General features: G+C 35.9%; 1 protein-coding gene across 3 annotated transcripts in view; it reads right to left on the reverse strand.

Annotated features, from left to right (window-relative positions):
* LOC115215620 (differentially expressed in FDCP 8 homolog) overlaps positions 1-8,918 on the reverse strand; it is a 62,086-nt gene extending 53,168 nt beyond the window's left edge. Inside the window, exon 1 of one of the 3 annotated variants that reach the window (XM_036507219.1) lies at positions 8,900-8,918. The gene's annotated coding sequence lies outside the window, so the exon portion shown is untranslated. Of the gene's footprint in view, positions 1-7,457; positions 7,643-8,899 lie in introns of those variants that run through there. The other 2 variants (XM_029784854.2, XM_029784863.2) reach the window with 2 other exon arrangements.
* Positions 8,919-9,072: the final 154 nt, after the last annotated feature.

Raw genomic sequence — 9,072 nt, forward strand, 5'->3', positions numbered from 1 at the left:
AGAATGCAAAGCGGGACAACAAAACATCCAGATAGACGATACAAAAAAACGTGGACGGGTCATTCGAAGCCTTTTATCTTCAGTCAAGAACTGGATCATCTTCGCAATTTCGGCTGATTAATCTTATATATATATATTTGTTAAAAAATAATGTGTTTTGAATGGCACAGAACATCCCAACAACACTGGATCACTATTGCTACTTAACTTCTAACTGAAAATAATGGAAGAAGGGGAGATCCAAACCAAGTTCTACAGGAAAGCAGCCAATTAGAGATATGTTTGTCCAGTACAGTTCAGTACTTCCACTTGGTGCCAAAATAGGATATGCCAGAAATGAACTTGCACGCATCCAGAGCAAGTGCAGCAGGACAGATGACAAGGTGACCCACACTACATGCCTCCTAGAAATATTGAAAACCAACGGGTACCCGATATCCATTGTAAATCAGCTTAAGTACCTAAGATGACCAACATGCCAAACACACAGAAAACCCAGCAACACATGCTTCCTTAAAATACCCCATTTTAGCAAGAGGGTAACTACAGCCATCTGAAGAGCCATAAGAAGAGAAGGACTAGACATACAACGAGCCCACTCCAGCCCCTCTCTGAGAAGACCCCTTGCAAAGAAATGAGCAAGGGACAGCAATCAATGCACACAATGCAAACTGTTCCATCCGTGACACAGATTTATGCCAATGGGTAAATGTTGTGTATAGAATACAGTGTAACAAATGCAACAAGGTCTATGTGGGTAGCACAACAAGACTGTTACACGTTTGTATCAAAGAACATCTGAACATGAGAGCCTCCTCCTTCAGAAAACACCTAGACAGATGCCGGAACACCAACAAAAGCATAACAGTCACAATTGAAGCCAATGAAAGAAATTTGGGTAATCTAAGAATTAAGGAAGCTATCCTCATAGACAGACTAGGGCCCCAAATTAACAACAGGCAAGAGGTCAGCAATCAATATATTATTTAGCTACATCTGGATGCATGTAGGTTCATTTTTGATAATATGCTTATGTATTATTTATAAAAATAAAGAAAGAAGGCGAAAAAAGGAAACTGCATGTATAATACATAACTTAGAAGCAGCACTACGGATGTGCCAGCACACACAAGCTTGAGACATGAGAAATTCTGGGAGGAGCTTCGTGAGACCACTACAGAAACGCTTCCAGAAAAAAAAAAAAAACCATTGGAAAACTGATTACAGCAGTGACTCAATCAATTCCTAGGGATATCTGAAGAAGGAATTTTTATATTCTGAAATATTATATCAGACTATGGATGATTAAATTATAACAGTTATTATAGTCCATTGTTATGCCATTCAAAACACATTATATTTTACAAACAATACACAATGCTTCAAGTAAACTACAATACTCTGCTACATATATATATATATATATATATATAATTAATCAATATAGGGTGGCAAAAAATTTTGCAGAACTTTTTTGCCACCAGCGGCCTAGTGGGAAAAAAGTAAATAGTGGGTTGAATGGCCTATTATGGCCGTTCCTTAATTTTGCTATATATATATATATATATATATATATATATATAAATACACACATATACATACATACACAAAGGGCTTCTTTCAGTTTCCATCTACCAAATCTACTCACAAATTTTTATACCAATATCTCCACCTTGTAATTTCTTTCCAATGAATTTATTATTCCAGTCACATCTTTTATTGGAGCGGTTAATATTTTTAATTAACCAGTATTACTGAAAAACTGTCTGGAAAGGTTTCAGATTTAAACTCATGCACAACTAATCAGCACTTCTCACTTGAAGTAGTAGTTTCCTGTTTAGTTCATCTGGTACTTAAGTGACATAAAATTAATGAATGTGGAAAACCTCAATCTTAAGATGATCTGAACTACTGAACCAACAGCTCAAAACTTGTTACTAACAAATATATATTCCAGTGGACCCACTTCTGTACTAGCTAGTTCACTCAAGTTTTATATATGTAGTATTTCCTGACTATCATATTGCAAATATTCCATGCATTGCTGAACACAAATTCAACAACATGTAAAGTCAGACCATTTTATGTCTAATACCGGATGCTGGATTGGCAGAATAAATAAAGCACTGAAGAAAATGCTTGAAGATAATCATTAATGTCTCTTTATGTTGTGAGTTCAAATCTCACTGGTGCTTGACTTTAGTTTTCATCCTTTTGATAAAATGAATAAAAAAAAAATGTCACAAGAAAAACTTCGATAAAATTATCTTTATTTAATGTTTTCCATTTAATGTTATTGCTTTACTTAAGATAGTGAATAAAATGTGATATTTTTCAAATATCTGTGATGCTTTTGTATAAATAGCATTGTAATTGTATTCATGTGCATTGCTTATTAATATATGACTTAAAAATGCTTATTAATATGTGCTCTCAGATTTATCCTAGCTCAGAACCACAACCTATTATACCACCATAAAAAGTATTAATATCTATATGAATATGGCTCAACCAATCAGCACTGGCTGACTTATTATGGGCAATACAGCAAACTTTAAATAAAACATGGGAGCTTTCAACTAGCTTGATCAAAGGTTCTAGAAAATTTGACTTACGGTTATAAAATGTTGACAAATTCAACCACAGATTAAAGCAACTCAGCAGTTACTTTGTTCAGTGAGGTGGTCTATCACTCTCTTTCACTTCTTATTTAATCCTCAACTATTTAAACTGGCCATATCAGGCCAAAATACTCTACTTGTTTTATTTTCACACTGGTCTCTCACACTTATCCTAAAATATCATTCTAGAAATAACCATGTCATTGAAATCTCAAAGCTACAAAGTAATGCATGACTAATTCAAAACAATGTGAATAAAAAAGCATTACATTTGACAGAGAAGTCTGAATACTAAAGGGTTAACATGCTTATGTCATGTTCAACAAAAGGTAACACTCTTGAATTGTATTTGAGTCATGCACACATTGCAGTAACCTTAACTTTTTCTACTTATTTGGCCTTCCACATTCCACCTCAGTGTATTTTAGATATGATTACTATCAATATGCTCTAGTTAAGTTTTGGAGCAAGAGTTCCTTATCGAGCCATGCCTGGCTCATAAGGGCCAGTTTCCCGGTTTCCTTGGCATATAGGGTCCCCACCTGGACGGGACGCCAGTCCGTTGCAGGAGGAAAGAGTGAGAGAAAGTTGTGGCAAAAGAGTCAGCAGAAGTTTGCCATTACCTTCTGCCAGAGTCACGTGGAGCTTAGCTGTTTCGCTCATAAACACACACATCGCCCGGTCTGAGATTCGAATCTGCGATCCCTCGACCGCGAGTCCGCTGCTCTAACCACTAGGCCATGTGCCTCCACTTTGGAGCAAGACATAAATTAAGTAACAAGAAACCTAGTTATATCACCTGAAGAGTAACTTCTGCCTTGCAGGGTACATTGGAATTCATTGTATAGTTTCCCACCCATGAGAGAATGGTACCAAAATGATCATTGTAATAAATAAACTTTCTAGTATTTTCTATCTTCCGTATCACTGACTGATCCATGTATCTTGTTTTGTCCTGTTTGCTGTTGTCATGCTATCATCCTTTTTTCTGCAGGTTGTGTTTCGATTGCTTCCATTTGTGGTGTTTTTTTCTGTTCTACCTTTGATTTATTCATGCACTGCTATGTACAACTTGTTAACTTTGTAAAAAAGATACTCCTTGAATATCATGTACAACTCTCATCCTCTTTTCCTCGCCCTTCTCCCTTCCTCTTCTCTCTCTGTTTCTCTTTTTCTCCCTTTACCTCTCTGTCTATCCTTTCCCCCCTCTCTCTTATTCTTCAATCTATTTTGCTTTCCTTCCCCACTTACCTCCTTGTACCTTTCTTCTCTCTCCCCCTTTCTCTCATTCTTTGGTCCCTCTGATTTCTTGCCCCTCTGTCCTATTCCTTAGTCCCTCTGTCCTCTTCAACTCCTGTCCTCCCCTACCACATGATTGCTGTCCGGTTCAGACATTGTCATCCTTCTTTAGCTGGCCGCCTTTGAGGCCGGTTACATCTGTTCTGTTCTGTCTCCCGATCTGTTAAGATTTTTCCATTTCCGCCTCATCTGGCACCTGTGTCGGTGGCACATAAAATCATCCACTACACTCTCGGAGTGGTTGGCGTTAGGAAGGGCATCCAGCTGTAGAAACACTGCCAGATCTGACTGGCCTGGTGCAGCCTTCGGGCTCCCCAGACTTCAGTTGAACCGTCCAACCCATGCTAGCATGGAAAGCGGACGTTAAATGATGATGATGATGATGATTTTCCTTGTGCTAGCTTACTACACTCGTCTGAGACCCTGTTTGTTTGTTTTACTTCTGCTGTAACTGTATAATTATTTTCCTTTTGTTGTATAACTGAAAGGCGTTTGTCCATTGTATATGAATCATTTTATTTCATATGTTATGTCTTTCCGATAGTCAAAAGATCCTCTCAGCTGTTTACTTATTTGTTTTCATATATGTACATCAATTTGTCTTGCCCAGAGGCTTAATGCTTTTAGCTTAAGTCCCTGGCCTGCCGGTTTCGAGTAGTATTGGTGATAAATAAGCGAAACTACATGGACATCCCGGACTCCAACTGAAGAGGCAACTGACTGCAAATGATCTATGTATCTTGTTTTGTCCTGTTTGCCACTGTCGTGCTATCATCCTTTTTCCCCGCATATTGTGTTTTTCCTGTTCTACCTTTGATTTATATATATATATATATATATATATATATATATATATATATATATATATAGGGAGAATTCACGAAAAAAACAAAAGACGAAGGCAGGTGGTGGAGAAAACAAACAGATGTATTAGTATAACGCTTGGGAATTGAAAAAAGTCTGTTACGTTTCGAGCCTACGCTCTTCCACAGAAAAAAAACACAGAAAGAAACAAGGAGAGAAAAAAATGTGTGTAGTGGCTACTGACACATACCTCTCAAACATATTACAATAAAGTGTTCCCTGATGATCCGTTGTGGTTCAGCATTTAATGGCACATGAAACTGAGGTTACAAATAGCTACAATGGTGAAACGTGCTACAGCAACAACTGATATAAACTAGTGTTTATCATGATTCATTATAATATATCAAACTACCAATTAAGCTAAACTCCCTACTGACAAATTAATCAGCAATGTTATAGCGCTGCGTGTATGTATGTTCTCACTGTCCTGTTCTTGTTACCACTTTCACACTCCGCAAAAAATCCCAAATGTTATTTAATTTGCTTTGCGGGAAGGACTGTTTCAACGAAGTCGCGTATTGTCCTTGCCTTCGTAACGTGGAGTAGATGAAACAGGGACAACTGAAGAAGGGGAATATTCTTTATGTTGTATGTCTCGTTTCTTTGTTGTTGTTTTTTCGTTGTTCGAAAAAAAGTTCGTTTTCTATGTTTTTGTTTTTATGTTTTCGTTTCTCATTGTGTTCAACGTTTTTTTTTTTATGTCCTGTACCTATATATGCATGTAGATATACATATATATGTACGTATGTACATATATGTATGTATGTATATATGCATATATTTATATATTGTTTATATTATATATATACACACACACATAGTTGATTGATGGTACAGTGCAGAGCTGAAACAATAACAACGGAATAACTTCCAATATATACAAATTCTATAACTTGTATTCAATATTCAAGATTTCGTTTGTAAACAAAGGACTGAAAGAGAGAGGAGAGCGAGAGAGAAGGAGAGTGTGTGTGTATGAGCGCGAGAGAGAGAGAGAGAGAGATAATTAGTGGGAAGGGAAGGTCCAAATGCTAAAACGTGAAGAAATGGTAAACACTGGATGTGTTCCAGACTAGGAAGCAACACAGCTGTTACATTAAAAACAAAATTAGTCATCGAACGCTAAGTTTTTTCGACATTGATTTACTTTTAATAAATATACTTGTTAACGATTTTAATTTCCACCCCACCCCCTCCACTCCTTTCTGGTTAGAAGACATATTTCAAAAGCATTGTGTTCTCGGTGAGTAATGATAAACAAACTGAGAAGTAAACAACTGAGATCTCGGTCAACAAAAACTTTGTTGTGAAAAACTATGACGAATAGGGAACATCAAAAGCGACCTGTCAACAAACCAATCTTGCAAAGTAAATCATAAATAATACACACATATGTAGAAATAAATGTAAATTACGTATACACACACACACACCTATATGTTTGGAAACAGTGGATCTCGAAGCATAAAACGCTATAAATAATACCATGTAAATATTGGACAGTCTTCAACAATATATCTTCGGTTGTCCATCGAAATTTTATGATGCCCACCCACTCAACGGTGAGACCATCGATGGCTAAAGCAAGTCTTATCTTGGAACCACGAGCACTGTAGGTGAAACTATGTATATACATATAGTGATGCAAACGGGAAAAATTAGAACTCAAAATATGAGTATATGTATATTTATATAATCATTTAGCGGAACTAACAGTGTCTCAAAGGTTGAGCGTTTGTTTCATTTATTGACACTTATCAAACTGGTTTGATTAGTGCCAACGCACGAATACTTGCTTCTGCTCTATATATATATATATATATATATATATAATATATATATAGACACACGTATGCATATATGGGTACAGGACATCACCAACAGTAAACAACATGAAATACGAAATATATATATATATATATATATATATACCCACACGCATATAGAGTGTATGTGTATGCGTGCGTGACAAACATTAATTCATTGTGTGTTTGAAACAATGACTCTGCCAAAGACATCTAAAGAATAATTGAAATTCATTTCAAAAACTGTTAATAAAAAAAGTTTACGGAGTATAATTTAATGTGAAATTTATGAAAACAATATTATATATATATATCAGTGGTTCATAACCTGTGGTCCGCGGACCCCTGGTCGTCCGCAAAGGTAGTATTGGGGTCCGTAGACTAAATTCAAAATTTCATATAGATATATATATATATATATATATATATATATATATATATAAGGATAAGCATATTAAAAGAGGTTCTGTGGGAAAACTGGTTTAAATAAATGGGGTCCTTTATAGTGAAAAAGTTGGGAACGACTGATATATAGGATAAATAACAGCAGAATGGGGAATGTGTATATCGTTATATATATATATACTTTTAATCTGCAACTAAATTTTTTAACGAATGCATTCACTTTGAGAAGTATTAAGAATTTTAAAATTTATACAGATTTAAATAGCAGAAACAAAAAGAGTGATATGGGAAGTTAAATGAATATATATACATGTGATATAAAATAAAATTAAAACAAAAGGAATTTAACAGCTGACAAAGAAAATACTGAGGTAAATTTGAAAAGAAAAACTGTCTAATTATGAAAAGCTTTAAATGATATAAATAAATGATAATACGAGAAAAACTTTATATAACTTACATCGATATGGTAATTGAAAGTGTCACGATATATTTCGACATTATAACATAGTAGATACATAAAAGAAATGAAAATTTAGACGAAAGTGGACATTTCCTTCGTTATATAAGTAACGATATGTTTATCAAATCAGCTTTTGTTTTCTTTAAATAGAAACATCCACAGCAGGAAGAAAATTGCTACGACACCGTTTCAGGGGGAGATAACCCAAGATTGCTGACAACAGCATGTCACATGTGGTGGATATTTTTATCGTAAATAGCATTAAAACGTATTTTACTTAGTTCATTCATTGGACTCCTGGGGTACCACCTTGAAGGGTTTAGTCGAACAAATCGCTCACAGTCCTTATTTTTCTTTTCTCTCAGTCGGGTACTTATTCTACTCGCAATACCAGAGGGCGCACACTCTCCTACCCTGATGTAATCTCCAGGGATACAGGCATCCAGCAACAGGACCTCCGTAATGACATGATGGACCGTGAAGTCTGGCGTAGCATGGTAAATTCCATTGTCTTGATGATGATGATGATGATGATGATGACTTATTCTATTGACTGCTTTCTACCGAATTGCTAAGTTACGAGGACGTAAACATACCTGCACTGATTGTCAAGCGGGGTGAAGGAGGATAAACAGAAAAGAAAAAAAAACATAGTATGTCCATATTTGAATTGCTTGGAAACATACAGCGCGCTATACAAGTTTGTCCGACCATCGTATTATCAAAATATGAAACTAATAACTCGCATTTATATCACGACTGTGTTTATAAATATATGTGTGTGTGTGTTTACGACGGGCTTCTTCCAGTTTCCGTCAACTAAATCCACCCGCAAGGTCGGCCCGCGTCTGTTGTAAAAGAAAAAAAAACACTTGCCCAAGGTGTCACGCGTGAGATTGAACTCAAAATATTGTAGTTGGGAAGCAAACTTCTTACCACACTGCCATACTTGCGCCTATAAGTAATATAAATTCTTCTAAGATTTTTTAAAAACTAATTATTTATTAAACTACATAGCGATCTTTCGTCTCTAGTAGACCTTTCCGTCGATTTCCGTAAAAATTTTTTTTTTTTTTTTTTACATATGGGCTCGCAGGAACTTTTGAAGTAATATACATACATATACACATACACCGAGTAAAAAATTTCACTTATCTCTTTCTTTCACACATTACTCTGTCTCTTCACACACACTAACAGAAGCACTTCACTTACACAACATACTGTCTGTCTCCCACACCCCATCAAACACACACACACACATGTACATCAATGCTTCACATGCACGGTAACTTCAAAAGAACTTCCCTCGTCATACAATCGCTTTCTCTTAGTCTCTTTCGCTCTCATTACTTCAAAAGTTCCCGCAAGCCCAGAGAACGCAATTTACAAAAGTTAGAGTAAGGAAAAAAGGGGAACAAATAAAATGGCACACATACTCTCAGTTATATATACTCTACCAAAAGATACCGAAGTTTCCCCTCAAAGAATTTTTTGAAGTAACTTATAACAAGGCTTTTCCGTAGGTGGTCGGGAGGCTGAAGCGCTGAAACAGCCAATCGGTCTCGTGAGCATCATTTGATTCTTCAGGGAAACAGCATTCTAACGATGA

The sequence above is a fragment of the Octopus sinensis genome, linkage group LG1, assembly GCF_006345805.1.
Source record: "Octopus sinensis linkage group LG1, ASM634580v1, whole genome shotgun sequence".
NCBI lineage: Eukaryota > Metazoa > Mollusca > Cephalopoda > Octopoda > Octopodidae > Octopus > Octopus sinensis.